The sequence below is a fragment of the Psammomys obesus genome, unplaced genomic scaffold, assembly GCF_907164565.1.
Source record: "Psammomys obesus unplaced genomic scaffold, mPsaObe1.curated_primary_1811, whole genome shotgun sequence".
Taxonomy (NCBI): domain Eukaryota; kingdom Metazoa; phylum Chordata; class Mammalia; order Rodentia; family Muridae; genus Psammomys; species Psammomys obesus.
The window spans coordinates 3,305,222-3,328,731 of NW_026585895.1; the positions used below are offsets into that span (position 1 = coordinate 3,305,222).

The 23,510-nt window shown below is 37.9% G+C and overlaps 1 protein-coding gene across 1 annotated transcript in view; it reads right to left on the reverse strand.

Annotated features, from left to right (window-relative positions):
- Positions 1-23,510, reverse strand: part of Znf804a (zinc finger protein 804A) — a 223,424-nt gene that overhangs the window by 36,872 nt on the left and 163,042 nt on the right. The gene's annotated exons all lie outside the window — the stretch shown is intronic.

The window sequence follows — 23,510 nt, forward strand, 5'->3', positions numbered from 1 at the left end:
GAAGGAAGGAAGGAAGGAAGGAAGGAAGGAAGGAAGGAAGGAAGGAAGGAAGAAAGAAAAGGAGGGAGGAAGGGAAGAAGGAAGGAAAGGAGGGAGGAAGGAAGGGAGGAAAGAAGAAGGAAGCAAACTGAGAAGCACACTGTGTCCATGATGCTTCTTGTGGATAAAGAGTTACTTTCAACCCTCCCTCACAGAGGATGAACACTGAGTCAGCAGTGTGAGTCCGATGAGGAACCATGAACCATAAGGCTTTGGACAACAGCTTTGAAACCTTACCTATTGTTGCCAGACACAGTTCATTTTATATCTTAAGACACTGGCTGAGTTTGTTTAACTAAACCTCTTTAGAGTTTCATACAAGGGTGCTGCATTGATGTCATTTCCACCAATCCTCCCACTTCAATTTCTCCTTGCCCCAAACTCCCAAAGTCATGATCTCTCACTTAATTGTAATTGTTACACACACACACACACACACACACACACACACACACACAGAGAGAGAGAGAGAGAGAGAGAGCACAGTTGCAGTCCTCATCACTGACTACATTATTTTTCTATATTACTCATAAATTCTTTTAAATTTGAAAATAGCCACATGGTCATTTCTCATAGCATGATCCTAGACACTGTGATTTGGAGGGAAAAGATGACAAGTTATGCCTATAAGACCAGCAAGAGTGGACTGGAGTAGACACAGGTAGATCACTGAAGTTTGTCCCTAGCCAAACTAACCCAATAAATTATTACCTTCAGGTCTGTGAGAGATCTTGGCAAAACAACAACAAAATTACAGGTGGAGTGACTACTCAGCCGATAAGATCCATGGCCACTCCTGCCTCGGACCTGAATTCAGTTCCCAGCACCCACACATTGGCTCAAAATTTTCTGTAATTACATTCCAGATGATCCAGTTCCTCTCTCGCCTCCGTGGCATCAAGCATGAACATGAATGCAGGCAAAACACCCGTACATATAAAAATAGGACTCTAAAATTATGAAGGTAGGTATATGAGGTGGAGATAGATCAAGGAAAGAATCTGGTATCTACATTGGTCCCCCACACATATACATATCAAACACACCCAATGTCACACACTCATACATATACATGTGTATGTATGTATGCACATATATGTATATATGCCATATTCAAAAAGTATATTAATAATAGTTTAATGATTGACTAATACTTCCCTTATATTATTGTTTACTGTAATGCATTTATTTATACACAGATTACAATGAAGTTCTTGTGATCTGTTTTGCATGTCTTTTAGTAACCACTTGTCAAGATCTGTGCCTCACTCAATCTATGAAAGTTTATTCTTTATTGGATAAATTTATTTTTGTTAACTTCACAAACTAAGTAGAACAACTCTAGCACCATGGACAACCTTATGAATGATTTCCTGAGTATAAATGATTGGTTGTCGTGTGTCAGCAGGGTCGTCAGCCATTCCCTGTTGTGCTATGTTGTTACTTCTGAAGTTCAAAAGATTTAAAAGGCTGAACACGGATCAATTTGATCTAGAGTTCTTGGGGATTTCATATTGAATAATCAAAATAACAGTTATAAAGTATGCAAATTAAATGAAACAAAAATTAATAGTATGATTTCATGGTTTAAATATGTAGATCCAAGGGTAGCTTTACAGTCAACACACAGGGTGTGGTATGATGGAATAATCTTCATTTGTTGTTGGGTTAATTCTCAAGTGACCTGCAGTAGAAATTTTTCATAATCTCTTCATTAATCCATGCGATTTTATCCACAGTGATATTTGCTTACATAATTTTAGTGTTTCTTTCATGATATGTTTATTCTTTATAACAATAATACTCCTGTAGAGAATAATAATTTTTATTCCATTTCTAAATGTTAGAAAATTTAGTAGAAAAATTTAATATTTTTTAGGAAAAGCATGTCATTCAAAAATATCGATATTAACTTGGACTTGAAGGAAAAGATTGTAATTTTAAATCATAATGATAGGTAACATTTGTTCATTACTTTTATAGGCTCAGAAACTTATTTAGAATTTGCATGTGATAATTCATTAAATCCTCATTTAAAATAATAGAGTTGGCATTACAAAGAGATCTTTTTTCTTTTTTTAAATTACACTTTATTCACTTTGTATCCCCCCTGTATCTCCCTCTCTTGTCCCTTCCCAAAGAGATCTTTTTTTCAACTGAATTTTCATCTGAAAATACCAAAGCTCAGGAATGTTAACTAGCCTGTATGACAATAGTGTCTTCTTGTTCTTATCAGGTGTCACACATTAGATCCTATGCAATATTTTCACCAATTTTTATTTTCCTATCATCCCCCTCCCCAGTCTCTTCTTAGTTCGTACTCTCCTACAACAGAGTAAAAGACACGTAGTTAAGTCAGTGTGAGGTTGTAGGGTGATTCAAAACAACCAAGAATTTTGGACCAGACTCTTCAACTTAATATGAACTGAAGCAAGGAATCAAATAATATTTTTGTAACAATTATGACATAAGGGAGGTCATGTATTTGAAAGAGAGAAGGGGTCAAAATGGAAGGTTTGGAAGAAGGAAGAGAAAGAGAAAAACAAATTATATAAAAATATTTTAAAATTAAGAACAATCGTGAGTGAAATAGAATGGTTTCCTCATGATGTATTCAACGCATGTGAGCGACACATGCGCTGTTACCAACTAAGCATTTTTAAACTGCATGTGTGTAAAAATACAATCAGTCATAAGTTGCTGGCTCCTCTGTGGCTCCTCTGATCTTCCTTCTTGATGCCGCTGAAACAAGCACTGACTCGTTAAGAAGGTTAACGCGTATTCAGCACAGCTTCTCACAGCAGAGAGAAAAGACTACCATCGAATCAAGGGAAAAGGACACACCTACTCATATATGCTCAAGTCAAGAGAACTCAGTCTTTGGCTGGCATAGTCATTCTATCTTTAACCAAGCACACAAATTTTAAAGTGTCTACTGGATGTGATAGCAGAAGGGAAGAAGTCAGCCACAAGAGCTGTAGATTTAAAACCACCAAGTTTTATATTCGAATAAAATAGGGAAGGTTGAATCTTTACTTTTAGGAGGGCAATATGAAGGTCATGAAACACAATCATAAAGTTAAGGATTTTTTTTCAGTGCTAAGGATTTATTTCAATGGTGGAGCCTTGCCTATCATATACAAGGCCATAAGTTTTATTCTCAGCACAGCAAGAAAAAAGAATTTTTCAGTTTGCAGCATTAAGAGCTGAGCCATATAGTGCACTGTATAAATCAGTAAATTGAAATAGAGAAGTTAATTATCTTTCCATGGCCCCAAGAGTAAAGCCCTCATCATGTAGATAAAAGGAATAGCATGAAGTCCAACCTTAAAGAGAACAGGTCTTGTCTAAGATTATGCTTTTCATGGTGGCTCATCACAACACTCATTACCAAGTAATATTCAGATTCTTTAAAGGGAGATATTATTGCTGGATGTCTTCAACTAACATTTCTGTGTAAATGTGAGCACCCCAAGAGCAGAGGTTTTCTGCTGCATCCCGTGCATTTTTAACAGGGCATGTTCTGGCTGTCTAATGTGTAGCACAAACTCAGCCAGTAATAAATAAATAGCATTAGCAAATGTTTTAGTCGAAAGCATTTGTTAAAAGGAAAGTGGTAAGACTTGATAAACTGGGGTGGATGGAAAATGAATTCTGAGGGATGGGGGGTGGGATGGTGCATGGAGGAGGAAGGGAACTGGGATAAAACCAGAATGCCAAGTGAATAAAAATATTTAAAAAATTATAAAGTGGTGCTGTTTCAGAATGCCCCCCCCCCCGAAACACCAATGTGGGCAAATGTCCATACTTGAAAATACCTACATGAAGTTAATCAAACTTTATGTGACAGTTTAAAAATATTTATATGACTCATATTCAACACCATCCTCAAACTATATAATTAAAATTCAGATTTACCAAGGTTTGCTTCACCCAGCTAAACCGCTGTCTATTAATCAGCCTATCATATTTCCAGTTTGACTACCACAGACTCAAATTCAGCCTGCTTGGGAAAGATTTTCTTTAAATATGTGACATAGATTTAAAATTCCAAGAAATGCTTAGTGCCATGCAGGGAGCAGAATCTATGCACTGTGAGTTGAAGGCAGTACCAATAGACGCTGTAATGATTACACAGCAGGACCGCAGCAGGGAAAAGATGGACTGTGTGGTCATTTTCATCATAGTAGAACTTAAAGACTTAAACTTAGGGTTAGGCCCTAGAAATCTGAGGTTCAGTCCTACTTGATGTCAATGTGGCTCTCTGTTTCAGGTCTCCTCCTTTCTTCAAACATCAGAGATTACAGAGATTATAGTCATGCCAACACCCAGACTTTATATAACTGCTGTGTTCTATCTTCCTATTTCTATAGCTCCATTCTTTACAGACAAAATATAGGTCTTTCCCAGTACCTTGTAGTTTTAAAGAGCTCTCATGAGTTCATGCTTCAGAACAGCACCCTGTATAAAAATTCTTACATAATCCCTAAGGAGCTGGGACTCTTCTAGCCCCTAAAGACTTATGCTCTATATCACCATGCACGCACCTACCTTTTAAGCAAACCCCATGCTCCAGAAAAAGAATATAAAAGGCTGTAGGTATGTTCAGGGTTCACTCATAAATGTGTATAAGCATATGCTAACCTAGATGCTGTGAACAGATCCAAGATTTAGGTCATGCCCAAAAACCTGAAACTCAATGTTACATCCATAGTTTTCAAGTCCAGATATAATCCATCTAGCACCATGGGCTCAGGCTTTGTGTTCATACTAGTGGTCTGAGATATTACGGTTATCCTAGTTGTTTGTCTGCTTTGAGGCATCAGGTTCCCAACCGTGGAGTTAGCTTTGTCCCTGCAAACCCAAGTTTCAGGCTTATTGCCAGATATTCAAGTTTTACCTTTGTAAATCAGTCTCCCATTTGTTAAAATGCCTGGAGGTGAACTTCAGAAGAAAGGTTGGCAACGTGAGATGACACGATTTAGAACCTAGAAGTAGATGGACTAGTGAAAGTTTCCTGAGACAAGTCAATCTGAAGTGAACAACAGAGCTAATTCCCATTTAAGTATGTAGACAATAGTATGAAACAAAAAGAAATATGAAAAACAAAAACAAAAACAAGCATGCATCACACTCCCCCAAAGACAAAATCATGTTGGAGTCAATGATCCCAAAACAAATGAATCTGATATACACTAACAGGATCCATAGCAGTTTGAAGCATGTAAGTTTTAAGAAATCAAATACATACATACACACATACATACATACACGTGTGTACAAGCACGCGAGCATGCGCACACACACATACAGAAGGAGAGACACAGGAAAAAGAAAAAATTCAATAATATTGAGAAGATAATTAATGACTTAGAAGTTTCACAGAAGTTGACCTTTTAAAATACCAAAGTGAAAAAGTAAAAGCAGCGTCTGGTATTGAAAACATTACAGCAAAAGGAAGACTGTGTTGGAGGACACAGTCACACATCAGTAGCCGGTGGGCAGGCAGGAGGGACGGTGAACTTAAGACAGGGGATGCGAAAACAGTCAGGGGGAGAAATGACCTTGAGACAGTGAAGTAGAAAAAGAGTGAGACAGGGTAGGATGGAACAGAAACATGCCTATGAGGAAAACTAATAGAAACAAATGCTCCTGTCAAAACTGAGATTAGGTCTACTGAAGTGGTCCAGTGGGTTAATGTTCGGTGACTTGAATTCAGAACCATAGAAGGAAAGAGAGAGCCCTTTCTGCAAGTTGACCTCTTCGTGGACACAGGTTTTAGCACCTACACACAAATACTTACTAGTTACGATATTATTTTTATGAGAATGAGCCTCAAAATATAATACTGTCTTTCAAAACAATGGGCAAAAACCAGCCAAAATTCACCAGAAATTAGACGCTATAAATATCAGAGAAGATATAAATAAAAAAACAAGTAAAAATATATGATATATTAAACTAAAATTCGTAATTTTTAAAATACTTAAATTAAATTGACATGCCTTTAGGTGAACAAAAAGTAAATAAAAAGAAGTCTGAAATAGAGAAAACTAGAAGTAGGGAAAGAGATGGTGTTATTGATATCAGACATGGAAAGGATCCAGATAAAGTGATAACTTCCTGTCAGCATAAGAATGAGTGAATGGACAACTTCCTGTCAGCATAAGAATGAATGAATGGTAATAAACCAGGTATCCCAGGTGGTGGAGGAAGTGACAAATTCCAAACAAATGTAAGCTACCAAGAATGACTAATGACATAATTAAAAAGACTTAGAACCTACAAATAATGATTAATGAGACAGTCACTGGAAAAGAGCTTCATGTTAAAGGAAAAAACAGGTTCTGGTAATTCTTTTTATGAATTCCATAATTTAAACAATCTTACATATTCTTACAAAAGGCTGAAGGAGATGGAATATCTCAATTACTTTTTGAAGCCAGGATTATTCTGATTTCAGTGTGTTTATATCTTCAATTTTCTCTCATCTTAGAGTATCTACCATGCTACAAGTACAGTGATATTGTGTCAAAGCCACAGCTCTGTCATCCTCTTCCGTTCTGATACATCCAAAGCAACCTAAGTTCTTAATGTTTCCACAACTTTCTTAATTTTATATTCACCTTTATGCTAGAATTTGTCATTTATGCTCCTTCAAATGTTTTTACACCAGATGTTTACATGAAATGTTTATTTACCTCTGCACACATCTGCAAAAAAAAATCATATTGGCTTTATGAGCTCCTCTTTACCTTGCTTCTAGAAAAATAAGATTTCTTTTATTCATTATCTTTATTCCTCTTTTATCCTTCATTTTAATGTAACTAGAATATTCATTTAGGAAGGAAGCTTATGGAATATACCTTTGAGTATTGAAGTCCCAAAACTACCTTAACAAAACATACGAGACAGAGTACAAAATATTCAAAAAGTGATTATCATTATTATGCTAAAATGTAATAAAGAAAGTATATATATATGTGTGTGTGCGTGTGTGTGTGTGTGTGTGTGTGTGTGTGTGTAGTTTCTGAAAAGCAACTGTAAAATTCCTTGGGATCTTCAGAGTAATAAGAATAACTTCAGTGTGATAAGGAGACAGTATGACACACACACATGTTGGTTTACGTTTCTACATCTTTTAAAATTTTATTTTAAACTTCATGCTAGGAATTTTCACTTATTTTCTCAGAATATTGTTATACCAGATATTCACATGAAACATTTATTTACCTTTGCACGTATCTGCAAAAAAAAAAAAAAAAAAAAGAAAAACAAAACAAATCCTGTTGGCTTTATGAGCTTTTCTTTACCTTGCTTCTAGAAAATTAGCACTTCTTGATCTCAGAATGCTGTTGGTGTTCTGTTGAAGAAGTTGTCTCCTAAGCCAATGAGTTCCAGACTTTCCCCCCTTTGTTTTCTAATAAGTTTAGAGTCTCTGGTTTTATGTCAAACTCTTTGATCCACTAGGATTTGAGTTTTGTGCAGGGTGATAGATATGGATTTAGTTGCATTTTTCTACATGCAGACATCCAGTTAGACCAGCATCATTTGTTGAAGATTATTTCTTTTTTTTCCATCGTATGGTTTTGGTTTCTTTGCTAAAAATCAAGTGCCTGTATGAGCGTGGGTTTATTTCTAGGTCTTCAGTTCTGTTCCATTGATCAACCTGTCTGCTTCTATGCCAATACCTTGCAGGTTTTATTACCATTGCTCTTTAGTAATAATTATCTCCATAGCTTGAGGTCAGGAATGTTGATACCACCAAAATTTATTTTATTGTACAAAACTGTTTATGTTATCCTGGGTCTTTTATTTTTCCATATGAAGTTATTTGTTACTCTTTCTAGGTCTGTAAAGAATTGTTTTGGAATTTTAATGGGAATTGTTTTGAATCTGTAGATGGCATTTGGCACATTGGCCATTTTTACTATGTTAATCCTTTGATCAGTAGGATCAATCAGAAAGATCTCATGAGAGATCTTTCTATCTTCTGATTTCTTCTTCAATTTCTCTCTTGTAAGACTTGAAGTTCTTGTCACATAGGTCTTTCACTTGCTTGGTTAGAGTTACAACAGGATATTTTATATTATTTGTTGCTAATGTGAAGGGTATTATTTCCCTAATTTCTTTCTCAGCCCTTTTGTCTTTTGTATACAGGAGGGCTACTGACTTTTTTGAGTTAATTTTGTATCCAGACACTTTGCTGAAGCTGTTTCTCAGCCATAGGATTTTTCTGGTAGAATCTTGGGGTCACTAATGTATACTATCGTTATCACCTGCAGATAGCAGTACTTTGGCTTCTTCTCTTCCAATTTCTATCAACTTGATCTCCTTTACTTGTCTTGGTGCTATAGCTAGAACTTCAAGTACTATATTGAGATACGGTGAGAGTTGGCAGCTTGTCTTGTCTGTGATTTTGATGAGAATGCTTTAAGTTTCTCTCCATTTAACTTGATGTTGGCTACTGGCTGTATATTGCCTATATTGTGTTTAGGTATGTTCCTTGAATCCCTGATCTCTCCAAGACTTTAAACATGAAGGGTTGCTGGTTTATGTCAAAGGCCTTTACAGCATCTAATGAGATGATTATGTTTTTTTTTCTTTCAGTTTGATTATATGGTGGATTATGTTGATGGATTTTCCTATCTTGAACAATTCCTGCATTCCTGGGATGAAGGCTATTTGATTGTAGTGGATGATATTTCTGATACACTCCTGGATTTGGTTTGCAAGTATTTTATTGAGTATTTTTTTCATCACTGTTCATAAAGAAGATTGGTCTGAAAGTCTCTTTCTTTGTTGGGTCTTTGTGTGGTTTAGGTTTCAGGTGACTTTCACCTCATCAAATGAATTTGGCAATGTCCTTTCTGTTTCTATTTTGTGGAATAATTTGAGGAGTATTGATATCAGTTTTTTTTTGAAGTCAGGTAGAATTCTGTGCTAATACCATCTGGTTGAAGGCTCTTTTCAGTTGGGAGCCTTTTGATCACTGCGCCTATTTCCTTGTGGGTTATGGGTTTATTTAAACAATTTGTTAAACTGATCTTGACTTAACTTTGGTAAGTAGTATCTATCAAGAAAATCATCCATTTCATTTAGATTTTCCAACTTGTGGCATATAGGTTTTTTGAAGTATGATCTAATGAATCTTTGGATTTCCTCATAAAGTGGAACTCATTGGCATAGGAGACAATTTCCTGAACAGAACACTAACAGCACAGGCTTTGAGATCAACAACTAATAAATGGGATCTCATGAAACTGAGAAGCCTGTGTAAGTCAAAGGACACTGTCAATAGACCAAAATGGCAGCCTGCAAATTGAGAAAAGATCTTCACCAACCCTACATCAGACAAAGGGCTACTATCTAAATATACAAAAAATAAAATAAAACTTAAGAAATTAAACATCAACAAATAAAGTAATCCAATTAAAAATTAGGCATAGAGTTAGGCTGAGAATTCATGAAAGAGGAATCTCGAATGGCTGAGAAGCACTTAAAGAAATACTAAATGTCCTGCTTCCTGTTTTCTCCCATTTCTGATGTCTATCCTATTTGCCTTTCTGGATGAGGATTGAGAAGCTTCCCTAGGGTCCTCCTTCTTGCTTAGTTTCTTTAGGTGTAAAGATTTTAGTATGTTTATCCTATATTATATGTCTAATATCCACTTAGCAGTGACAGGAGCATACCACCAAGAGCCTTTGAAAGTCTCTACCCAGCAGGGTATCAAAACAGATGCTGAGACTCATAGCCAAAATCTGGGCAGAGATTGTTATGAAAGAAGAGGGAGAAAGAAAGACCTGGAAGGGATAGGAGCTCCACAAGGAAGCCAACAGAACCAAAAAATCTGGGCCCATGGGTCGTTGCAGAAACTGATAATCCAACTAAGGACCGTGCATGGAGATAACCTAGAACCCCTGCTCATTTGAAGCCCATGGCAGCTCAGCCTACAAATGGGTTCCCTAGTAAGGGGAAAGGAGGCTGTTTCTGACATTAACTCATTTGCTGGCTCTTCGATCACTTCCTCCTAGTGGGGGAAAGCCTTACCAGGCAACAGAGAAAGACATTGCAGCTAGTCCTGATGAGACCTCATAGGCTAGTTTCAGATAGAAGGGGAGGAGGACTTCCCCTAACAGTGGACTATGGGCAGGACATGGGAGAAGAAGGAGGATGGAGGGTAGAATTGGGAAGAGATGAGGGAGTGGGCTACAGCTGGGATACAAAGTGAATAAATTGTAATAAATAAAAAAAAATAAAACAAGAAATGTTCAGTGTTCTTAGCTATCAGTGAAATGCAAATCAAAACGTCTCTAATATCCTATCTTACACCAGCCAGAATGGCTAAGATCAAAAACTTAAATAACAGCACATGCTGGCAAGGATGTGGAGAAAAGGGAACCCTTCTCCATTGCTGGTGCGAGGGCAAACTTGCACAACCACTCTGGAAATCAATCTGGCTCTTCCTCAGAATATCAGAAATAGTTATACCTCAAGACTCAGCTATACTACTCTTGGGTATATACCCAAATGATGTGCTACCATACAACAAAGAAATTTGCTCAACTATGTTCACACCAGCTTTATTCAAAATAACCAGAAACTGGAAACAACCTAGATGTCCCTCATCTGAGGAATGAATACAGAAATTGTGGTACATTTACACAGTGGAATATTACTCAACTATTAAAAACAAAGAAAACATGAAATTTGCAAGCAAATTGATGGAACTGGAAAATACCTGAGTGAGGTACCCCAGAGCTGGAAAGACGTACATGGTATGTACTCACTTATAAGTGGATTTTAGACCTGTAGTACAGGATAACCATACAACAATCTATAGACCCAAAGAAGCTAAGCAACAAGTGCCCAGGGGTGGGTACCTAAATGTCCTCAGAAGGAGAAATAGAATAGACATCAGAAGTGAGTGAAGAGGCAAGTGGGCAGGAGATGGAATGGGGAGAGAAGCAAAAGATGGGATCAGATATAGAGAGAACTGGAGAGAGGGTGGGCTGGGAACAAGAAGGGAAACTGATAGGGGACACCTCTTTGTCATGCTGGAGGCTTGTGACAGGGTAGGATCCTGGGAGGATATGGTGTGACTCTAGCTAAGACTCCTAATGGGTAGGGGAGAGCATGAAGCCTTAAGTGCCCACCTCCTAGCCAGGACTAGTGGAAGGAGGGGAACAACAACTCACCAACAAAACCTGTGATCTAAAAATTACTCTGCCTACAAGAAGTGCAGGGATAAAGAGGGAACATAGATTGAGGGAAAGCCCAACCAATAATTGGCCCAACCTCAGACCCACCCCACGCTAGAGAGCCAGCCCCTGACACTGTTAATGATGCTGTGCTCTGCTTTCAGACAGGAGCCTAACTTGACCGACTTCTCAGAGGCTCCAGCCAACAGCAGGTGAAGACAGATGCTGAGACTTGCAGCCAAGCATGGGCCAGAAAACTGGGAGTCCCACAAAAGTGTTGGGAGGAAGATGGAAGGAACTGGATGGAACAAGAACCTCACAAGAGACCAACAGAGTCAACTAACCCAGTCCCATGGGGCTAACAGAGACTGAGACATCAACTAAGGAACATGCATGGTCTGGACCAAGGACCCCTGCACACATAGCTGATGGGGGGCGTGGTCTTCATATGGGGTGCCTAGAGAGTGGTGGGGGGTCTGTTTCTAACATAGACTCTATTACCTGCTTTTGGATTACTTCCCCCTGGCAGGGCTGCTTTGCCTGAACTCAGTGGATGAAGATATGATCAGTCCTGAAGTGACTTGATGTGCTGAGGAAGGTTGATATGGGGGAAAAGGGGGGAAGCACCCCTTTTCTCAGGTGAAAGGGAGAGGGGAATGGAAAAAGAGGTAAGGGAGAACTTAGAGGAGAGGAGAGAGGGACATAAAGTAAATAAACTGAGATTTAAAAAACTATTTCTTTTTTTTTTATTTTTCTTTTTAGTTACATTTTGTTAACTCTGTGTCCCAGCTGTATCCTGCTCCCTCATTCCCTCCCCAACCCCACACTCCCTCCCTGGTCTCCTCCCTGCCCCTTTCCAAGTCCCCTGATAGGAGGGACCTCCTCCCCTTTCATCTGACCCTGTTTTATCAGGTATCTTCAGGGCTGGCTGCAAAGTCCTCCTCTGTGGCCTAACAGACTGCTCCTCCCCTGGGGGTGGGTGTCAAACAGCCTTCCCTTGAGATCCTGTTAGAAATAGTCCGTGTTCCCCTTACTTTGGAAAACTACTTGGTTACTGAGCTACCACAGGCCACATCCGAGCAGAAGTTCTAGGTTATATCCATAGATGGTCCTTGGTTGAGTGTCAGTCTCAGAAAAGACCCTGTGCCCAGATATATTTGGTCCTTGTCGAGCTCCTATCCTTTCCATATCATACTAACTCCCCTTCTTTCATATGATTCCCTGCACTCTGCCGTGGAAGTCAATCTGGCGCTTTCTCAGACAACTAGGAGTAGTGCTACCTCAAGACCCAGCTATACCACTCCTAGGTATATACCCAAAATTTGCTCAAGTACACAACAAGGACATTTGTTCAACCATGTTCATAGCAGCTTTATTTGTAATAGCCAGAACTTGGAAACAACCCAGATGTCCATCAACGGAGGAATGGATACAGAAATTGTGGTATTTTTACACAATGGAATACTACTCAGCAATCAAAAAGGAGGAAATCATGAAATTTGCAGGCAAGTGGTGGGATCTAGAAAAGATCATTCTGAGTGAAGTATCCCAGAAGGAGAAAGACAAACTTGGTATATACTCGCTTATATAGACCTACAAGACATGATAAACATAATGAAATCTACACACCTAAAGAAGATAATCAAGAAAGTAGACACAGGCGAAGGTGATTAATCCTCATTTAGAAAGACAAATGGGATGTGCATTGAACTTATGACAGGAGTCTACCACAAAAGGCATCTGAAAGACTCTACCTAGCAGTGTTTCAAAAAACTATTTCTTTACAAACATACATTTGAGCTAGAAATAAAACATGTATCATATATATATATATCATACATAGAGTTCAAAAAAGTGTGTATAAATGGATTCCAAGAGGCCAACTTTAGCATATGAGTTATAGTAATTGAGGGTAATTGTTTCACTTTACAAATTTCCTAAATTTATAAGGAGCAGTCATTTTCTCTTCAAGTTAGAAGAAAAGCATGTAATGATCTAATCCTTATTTGTGACTTTCTCAGCTGTGGCAGCAGTCTAGGATAAGATACTATCATTTCTCAGTAAATGGTTTCATTTGTGATCTTAGCTTCAGTTACTCTGGAAATAGAATCTGAGACAATGAGCTTAAGTGGCTTATTTTAGTCATGTGAGTTTAAGTAGTTTATTCCGGATCTCAAGAAACACTGAACAATTGTGGCAGGCCTAAAGTGCTGACAAGGGCTCTGGCTTTCGCTCTGATTAAGGAGAACTTGAGAGCCATCATCTAACCACAACACATAAAATTTCTTCCCCTTAAAATTACCAGAGGACAAAATTCAAGGGTGGAATGTCACTTAAATTTTCAGAAAGGGAAACGTATTCAGAGAGATGCAGCAATTGGTTTCTTCAGTTGGATTAGAGAGCCCTAGCGCCAAACTGGGGGTTTCCATTGATAACTTTGACAAAACAACAAACAAACACACATAATCTGATGGCGATCTATACTTTTAGGAGACAGAAACTTTTTTTTTTACTTAAAATATTTAAAATTTATTCACTTTATATCCCTATCATAGCCCCCTTTTCTGTCCCATTCTCCCTCACTCTTCCTCCCTTATCGCTGTCTTCGCGTCCGCTGAAAGGTGGAGCCTTCCGCCCCTACCAGTGAGTGTATGTATAACTGATGAGCCCAAGAGAACAAATCCTGCATCATACACGTACTATGAATATGTTTGTATTGACGTGGAGAAAATTTAAAATATCTACTATTAATTTTAAAAAGATAGGTACCTTGTAAGGGTAGATGGAATATGACAATAAGGATAAATGAAATCAAGTAAAAATAAAATAAACTTGCTAGGCAGTGGTGGCACATGCTTTCAATCCCAGCGTTTGGAAGGCAGAGGCAGGTAGACCTCTGTGAGTTCAAGGACAGCCTTGTCTACAGAGCAAGTTCTAGGACAACCAAGGCTACAGAGAAATCCTGAACACCCCCCCCCAACACCGCCATAAAACAGAAACAACAAACAAAGAAAATAAACTGAAATAAAAATGTTGGACATTTTGTTCCTGAGATTATTAATAACTAACTATAAAGATGTATAAATAGATTCTTGTCAAACTGAAACTAAGTAGGAAAGGGAAGAACAAATAAGGAAACCAATAGCAGGAGAGCACAGTGGAAGCTCTGGGTAGCACCAAGATGAGAAGACAGAGCATGAGGCAGAAAAAATATTATAATTGTTATAATATTATAATTATCAAATCAGCGATCACTTTCCTGGATTAATAACCTTGATCCAAACTATAGATTCAAGAAGCTCAGACAAAACCAAAATTACAAATAAGAAAACCATAAAAACAAGTGTTTATAAAGGTCATATCTGAGCACCAGAAAACAAAGATTAAAACTGGCATACAACCTTTAGAAAAAACGAGCAATAACTTTCATTAGAAACTATTCTACTAAGAAGAGTGGATTAGAATATTCAAAGCAGAGTGGTGACAGGTGGCAGTCTCTTACATCTCCAAGAACAGGAATGGACACATCAGGCCTCTAACCTCAGAAAGAACTGAGACGCATGCATCAGGTATCTAAAGTACAAAGAAGTAACACGCATGGCCAGCAAGCAAGGAGTCACTTTAAACAGCAGGTAGTGAGAGCTCACACAATTTGAAGAAATACTGAATGTCAGATATACAAACAACAAACTTCATTTATAGTGATGAGGAAAGGAATGAGGAAGGGATAAAATCTCCCTCACTCTATACTGTCTGAATACAAACTACACAGATTTCAAACAACCCAATATTTTAAATGACGTGCTAGGAGGATAGTTGGAAAAGGTGATGCAAACATACTGGAAGATCTAAGCAGCAGAAGGACATGAGGTAATGACTGACAACGGTAAAGGTGCAGAACAGGACAGTTTAGTTGATGAGAGGACAAGGTATTTATTGAAGATGAAGAGTACTCAGTGGTTATCAGGGTGGAACAACACAGAACTCTGTCTTCTTTCAAAAAAGAACAAATATAGGACAGTCACTACTACGACCTAAGGACAACACTGACCAATCTTTTGAGTTGATCTTGTTTTAATTAAAATGAATTTTCTAAAGATTAGGTAGAAATTCATATTTTCTGATCTTTTCTTACACATACTTTTATTTAATTGCATATATATGCAATTAAACAAAACACATATAAGAAAATTGTGGTTACATGAACATTGATGATAAAACCACTTAATGTGTGTGTGTATATGAGAGACAGAGACACACACAGACAGACAAAAAGACAGACAGAGAAATTGGGTAAGTGCTCTACTACTGTTAGTTTTAAAGTACTTAATATAACACCAAGTATAGATACATAGTAAAGAGCTAATTTTCACTGTGTCAAAGAACCGTAAGTTTCACCCTTGGTGAATTTCATGGCTACAAGGGAAAATTACCTTGCTGTTAAAAAAAAAAAAAAAAGTAAAAATAATAGTCCTCAAACCTTCTAACTTTATTCTTCCTCTGAAATATTTTCCAAAAACACAGTGTGACTCTGTGGGGTCTACCCCTGAGACCCCGGATGATTTAGACAGATCACCATGCAGGCACAGCTTCCACAGGAAGAGGAATAATAATAGATGCTGCTCTTCCCGTCGGTGCCAGCAGGCCTTCTCCCTATGCCTGACTCGACTTTGCCTTGAATACCAGATGGGATGATAGTCTGTGTTTCTGACACTCTGTTAGCACAGTAGGAGAACACCACTTGGAAATGATTGTATGTTTCAAATATCCATAAATAAAGAAATATTTTGTTTTAGAAAATGCACCTTTAAGTTGTTAAAACTTCCAAGTTAAGTTTGCATGACGAACACAGATGAAGAAAGCCTCATGCTCACCAGGCAATAGAGAGGTGAGCAGGATTGCAGTGAGCCCCTTTCTGTGTAAGATGAAAACAGGGTGAGAGCGAGAAGGATAACTTACCAAAACGGTTGAGGCAGGCATTAGTTGGCATGTGCTGAGCTGCCTACTGAACCGCTTTCTATGCCTGAATAATATCAGGTAATAGGAGATTAACGTCCTTTAGGTCACTAAGGGGACAAGTGACATCATATCAAGTAGCAAATACTCATTTACATTTAAAAAGGAATGTAAATAAAAATAAAAACATAAGAAATTTCTTGTGTTAAAAATGTTAAATCTAATTAAAATATGTTGTGATAAAATATTTAATTATGACAGGATTGAAGGGTAGAATAGTTGGTCAGACAGGGTATTTAAAAGAATGGCAGTGTGAGTGCTCCCTTCATATTCATGAGGTTATTCAAACAGTGCAGGGAAGATACTGTAAGCCTAACACATAAAACAACAATGTAGTTACCTACCCACAGATGTATGTACTCACAGATGTAAGACAACATAAAGCGTAATGCCTAGAAAAATGAATTTTTATCTTAAAAAATGACATTTACAAAAATTGACTGCAATTAAAATCTAATCAGTATGTAGTAGGAAAGATAATCCTAACATGTTGCATGGTAATTCTGCTCAGGAATAGTACTTTCCTACAACATTCAATTGTGTCAAGCCAGTCATGAATTACTTTTTCCTAATATTGACCTGGTTCATATTTTTATGGATTTTGTACAGAATACCTACAAGGCATTTGTGGATGGAGAAAATTTCATAGACCCCACTCCTGGACAAAGAACTACAGACAAATAAGGACTTCTGTTCCCTACTCCACCCCAGTCCCTTCCAACACCTCACCACCAGGTAGGAGAAAGGGTTAGTGGGAGTGGGGACACAGTTCTTTTCTTAGCTGCTTTCTGCTGGTCAGGGCTGTCAGCTTCCTAGGAGCCAGTCCAGCCCTTGTTTTAGGAGATCTCCACCTTCTTGTCTCACAACAGCAACCAGGAGCAGCAAGAGAGAAGCAACAGGAGCCTTTTTCTTTCTCCTCTCTCCACTCTCCTACATCTGGCATTTATCCTCTCTCTCTGGAGTCCTCAGACTCAAACTATTTGCAGCTGCCAAAGAACTACTCTCAGAACCCGCATGAGGTGAATAGTCTGCTGCTGTGGACCATCTGAATCAGTCTCACATCCCATACCTGGGACCAAAACAAAAACATGTTTATGTCCAAAGCAAGGGATGGCGAATTTGAGAGTGAGCAAGATACAATAAATGGAAGGGGTTGGAAGGAGGCTTTGGGCAGGGGAAATTATGCATTTTTAATTATTTTTAATTTAAAACAAAAATTTTAAAAGAGCACATGTAATGATAAAGCAACAACCACAACAAAGAAAAGTTAAATGAAAAAAATGGCAGAAAATAAACCAGCATCTATTGAGATGATTACAAGGATATATCTTGATCATATAATAATTGATTTCCTTAATGTTGGCAGTATTTACAATCTGTCTTATAATTTTTGCATTAATAAACAGTTAAACTTTTGATTAATGTATGCAGTGAATAAATAATACTATAAAATATATACAAAACTCTAAACTTAATTCAAATATCACAACTTTGGTTCAAATATTGCTCTAGAAATGTTTTATGGAATCTACATATATATCTATATACTTTAAGTGAATAAAATTTTACTACATCTACTCATGTCAGTAAGTAAACGTGTATCATCATTCTTTCTGCTGAAGACTATTTCATTGCATTATGGTAACATGCCATTATTAAAAGATGAAAATTTTGATTATACTTATATTACAGAAAAATTAAATGAAATTTTGAAGTTTTATATAAAGTTGCACATTCTCAGAATCATAAATATTATTTCAAATTAAACTATATTCCTCACATCAAATATTAGCACACAGCTGAAAAGCCTATTTCTTTTTCAATAGCATAACTCAGTGCTGACTCACAGCTGTTTCACAGAACGGAAGACCCAAGAATAGATTGACCTGCCTTTCAACAAAGATCATAGCTCAGAATAACTTCAGCCAGACTAAAGGAGAAAGAGTGGCTAGAATTAAATATGTACCTAAAAAAATAAATAATTGCAGCTGGTTTTCTATGTCAAGACTTTATAATGCTGAATTTCACTAACCTAATAGTAATCCAACATGTTTAATATAAGTAATCCTATTAAAATTTTACACTATGAAACTTGGAGAATGAGGTATTTTTCCATTTTCAAATAATTTGCATTTGTCATTTCTCAACTAACATTTAAATGAACTGACCTTGAGTGAGTAAACCAATGACATTGCTTCAGATAAAATTAAGGAGTTGAAAGAACTCATATCTGTTTGCCAAGTATATCATCTTTCCTGAGCAGATTCTTAATATTATGACTGACTTAAATGGAGCCAGCTTTTATGACTGGTAGGAAACAGACTCCAGTTTATTTTTCCTATGCCTCTCTACAAAAATTAGCTGAAAATCAGATGTTATTTCCAATACTTCAATAAACTTCCAAAGATACATTTCAAGCTGAATTGACATTCTGAGTAAGAGACATCATTTATATTCCATATAGACATTTTTTATTATCTCCTAGGTTAGCCAACATCACATAATAATTAGTTCAATTTGACTAAATAAAAGTCTCAACTAGTATCTTTCAAGAAATTACAGACCAAATGAGATTACATTTCCACTGTGATGGCCATATTTAAGAAGAAAGAAGGAAGTTGAACATGGTGGCACATGCCTATAGTTGTACTATTCCAAAGGAGGGGGCAAAAAATATCCAGTCTGAGGTCATCCTATGTCTATATACCATAACCCAGTGTCCAAAACAGTGAAAATTATCCAAAAATCAGGATAAAATCCCCAACAACCTCACAAAGCAGATGACAACATTTGGTAGAAAGGATTAGAAAATTGGAGTGCGTATATTTTGATAATAACTTAAATTGTGAGAAACAACTTGTCAATTCCTTCCTTATGTTGTTTAACACAAAGTTCCTGTGAGTTCTAGCAACCTCACCCTCATATTTTCACCCGAAACTTGTATGCAGATGTAAGGAAGATGAGCACTGATCTTTCTGAAGAGTCATCTATACCACACTTGAACATATACCCGGCGATGCTTCATCCTACCGCAAAGACACTTGCTCAACCCTGCCCAGTGCTGTTCTTTTCCTGATAAATAGAAATGGAAAACACCCTAGATGTACTTCAATAGAAAAAAAAATGCATTAAAAAGTGGTACTTTTCGGTTGGAGTATCAGTCTCAGAAAAGCACACTGTGCCAAGATTTCTTGGATCTGTTTCTCTCCTTGTGGAGCTCCTGTCCCCTCCAGGTCTTTCTATCTCCCCTACTTTCATAAGATTCTCTGCACTCTGCCCAAAGTTTGGTTATGAGTCTCAGCATCTGCTTTGATACCCTACTGGGTAGAGTCAGAGGCCCTCTGTGGTAGGCTCCTGTCCTGTTCCCTGTTTTCTCCCTCTTCAGATGTCCATCCCGTTTTTCTTTCCAAATGAGGATTGATCATCTTATCCAGGATCCTCCTTCTTGTATGGAGATAACCTAGAACCCCTGCACAGATGTAGCCCATGGCAGCTCAGTGTCCAAGTGGGTTCCCTAGTAAGGGGAATAGGAACTGTCTCTGACATGAATTTAGTGGCTGGCTCTTTGATCATTGCCCTCTGAGGGGAGAGCAGCTTTACCAGGCCCCGGAGGAAGACAATGTAGCCAATCCTGATGAGACCTGATAGGCTAGGTTCAGATGGAGGCGGAGTAATACCGTCCATATCAGAAGACTGGGGGAGGAGCACGGGAAGAGAAGAGGGTTGGAGGGTAGGATTTGGGTGGAATGAGGGAATGGGCTACAGCTGGGATACAAAGTGAATATTGTAATTTATAAAAATAATAAATTAATAAAAAATAAAAAGTGGTACTTTTTGCAAGATGGAGTACTACACAAGTCTCAAAAAATGAAAGATGAAATTGATAGATAAGTCAGTTGAGCTAGAAAAAAAAAAAGTCAACCCTAGTGAGGTGATCCAGACCAAGAAAGACAAATATGGTATGTATTTGTTTACATGTGGATATTAGCTATTAAATCAATGGTAATCAAGCCACAGTCTGTGAAATCACAGAGATTACATATAGAGTCATGTACTAAGGGGAGACAGTAAGACCTCCCTAGGAAAGCAAAATGAAATAGGTAGTTATGGAGGATGGATGGATAGATGGATGGATAGATGGATGGATAGATCGATATGGGTAGATGGACTGGGAGAATAAATTGGGTATGAGAAAGTAAGTATAAGGGAGGGAATATGGGGAGAGACAGCTCAATTAAGGGCCATTTGAGGGGTTAATATTGATACCTAATATGGTAGTTTTCTATAAAATTCCTATGAAGATAATCCAAATGAAATTGCAAGAATAATAGGGGAGACAAAGTCCCACCTGACCATTTCTCATCACCAAAAGAAGCTCCAGTAAAGGGCTTGGGTTACATCTGAATGAGTGGTTGGACAAAGGGGTCCCATGGGAATTACCAATCAATGCAGGATGACACTTATGCTTCAAGTTGCTCTCCACAAACTGACAGCAAGGCACCTCTGCTGAAGACAACACCTACACAATTCACTGATTGTAGAGATGTTGAGTTGGTGCCCATATAGAGCTGCACCCCTATGTGCTAACATCTTTGGTACTAGAAGGTTCTTTGCATGCACCCAAAAGAGACATCTGAACACCAACCCCAGCCACAAAACCTTTGATATACCATGGTGTCCAGCCTGAGAGATGTGCGAGGACATTGGTGCACAAAGTGGGAGAAACCAATCAATACACGATTTGACTGAAGGTCAACTCCTTGAGACCAGTCCATACCTGACACTGCATAGGTGACCAAGAGCTGGAGAATAGATAGACCAGGGCCCTAGGATAAAAATAAAATGCTACCATTGTGAAAATAAAGAAAGCAAAAAAAAATACTCCTAATTATCTTCTGCTGTATTTACAGCTCAGCCATCATCAGAGATGCTTTCTACTGAAGCAGATGGAAATAGATACAGAGACCCACAGCCACATATTATGGAGTGTGAGAAAACTTGGAATCTCAAACCTAAATGAAATGCATCAAATTCCTCCCTTCGGGGTTCAGGACTCGGCAGAAGCAGAGGCAGAAAGAGTGTAAGAGCCAGAGGAGATGAAGGAAATCAAGAAAACAAGGCTCTCTAAATCAACATGAGCAAAGCACGTAGGAACTCAGAGACTGAGACAGCGTGCACAGGCCCTATACAGGTCTGCGCCAGTTCCTATACTTGGCATCCGGGTTAGTGTTCCGTAGTGGATTCCTGGGTGTACAAATGAGTGGGTCTCTGATTCTTGTGCTTTTCTTGATCTCCTTTCCTTCCGATGGTGTATTTTGTCCAATTCTGATGTGTGAGTTTTTCTTATATCATATCATCATATCATATCATATCATTCATATCCTATCCTATCATTCACATCTTATGCTTTTATCCCTCAGAAGCCTGTTTGTTTTCTAATGCAAGACAGAAAGAGATGTATCTACATTGTAGGCCAGATATGGAGGACTTGAAGGAGTAGAGGAAGGGCAAGCCATAATAAGGATGTATTACATGAAAAAAATATATTTTTCAATAGAAGTAAAGAGAGAGAGAACAGTGGTTTTGCTAATACAGAAAGTAAAAGCAATACAAGTAGTCCTGAATGGGGAAGCATAATATAATACAGCCACATGGAGGGATAAATGGAACATTTTCAGTCAAATAAGAGTCCTTACACATGCTAGAACTCAAAAGTACCTTAAAAATATGATGAGACCAGCCACTGAGAAATACTATGTATAATTCTATTAATTAAAAAATCGCAACAGAAAAAAAAAACTGCAGAGAAAGAAATTGAGATGGTGGCGTTTTCTAGGGCATGATAGGGAAGGGGAGGGGTAACTGGTGTTGGATTTTGTTGTGGCTCTTTTTGCTCTTGCTCTGTAAACCACAAATGTGTGAATTACTTGTCAGTGAGTCTGGTAGCAATGCTAATAAGATTGAGTGCTGCTGCAATATAATCTGTTGTGTAAATGAAAATCGAGGGGACTGGAAAGATGATTGAGCCGTTAAGGGAACTTACTGCTCTTCAGAGGACCTGGGTTAGACTCTTAGCACCCACAGGGTGGGCTCAGAACCAGCTCTAACTCCATTCCAGTGGACCCAATCTGGCTTTGTGCTGTCTTCAGGAACCACACCCACATGTTCTATATTCATATATGCAAGCAAAATACACGTGAACAAATATATTTTTTTTTAAAATTAAAGGACCCCGTGTTAATAGATAGATCTTTCTCTGTCAGCAAATGGCAAAACAACTAGACACGGGGACAGAAATTATATTAATTTTCCTGCATCTCTCCCTCACAGCTTACTTCTCTTCTGGCAGCTGATTTGCTGGCACCAACACATAATCTTTAGGCTTGAAAATATGTGGATTTAGTTACGCAGACACGCATACTATGATATAGCTAGCTATTGTCTCAGGCTGGCTGTGCATTGTTCTCGTTTCATCGAGCTGATGTTTGCAAACCTGGCCTATTTGCAGATGAAATTTGTTGTGAGAAAAAATGTTGAAGAGTTTAAATAGAAGCTTCCATTTCTGTGAATAAGTTTATAATATTACTAGAAACAGGCTCTCAGTTTAACAGAGATGCTGGGCATAATTTCAAATCCTTTTCTCTAAATCACTGCAAAGGCGCTAAGAAAATAATACAGAGAAAAATGAAAGTAAAACCAAGGGAAAAATAAGAGTATATAAAGCGGCTTTGCCCAGAGTGTGTCTCTTGGATCTCAGAAATACAGTCCTAGTGCTTCTGCAGCTAGATATGCAGTCTCATAAGAGACTCTCCCTCCTTGACATTCTCTTAAAAGCAGCAAGCAAACAAAAGCCAGGAGTGTTTTATCACCTGCCAAGAGTAAAGCAAGTCCCAACACCAGCTCAAGGGCAGAAGAAAAAATATATTACAGAGTAGAAAGGGTTAATACTGAAAACCTCATTATAGATTCTAAATCTTACAAAAGCAGCAAATGATCCATTGACAATGGGAACATCACATCAGTGTTCATGTAAACTCTATAGTTGATTTTTTAAAAATGAGGCAAGTCAAATCCATAACAAAATGAGGCAAATACTTCATTGAACTTTAAGTTGTTAGGAACTGGATAAGAACTAATTATATCTGTATGAATTCTTTGAGGAAAAAAATGAGAACATAAGGAGAAAGAGCAAGAGAAGGGCAAAGGATGGTGCAGATAGCTAGGATATTCTGTCCCCTGAAAGGATGAAGATAA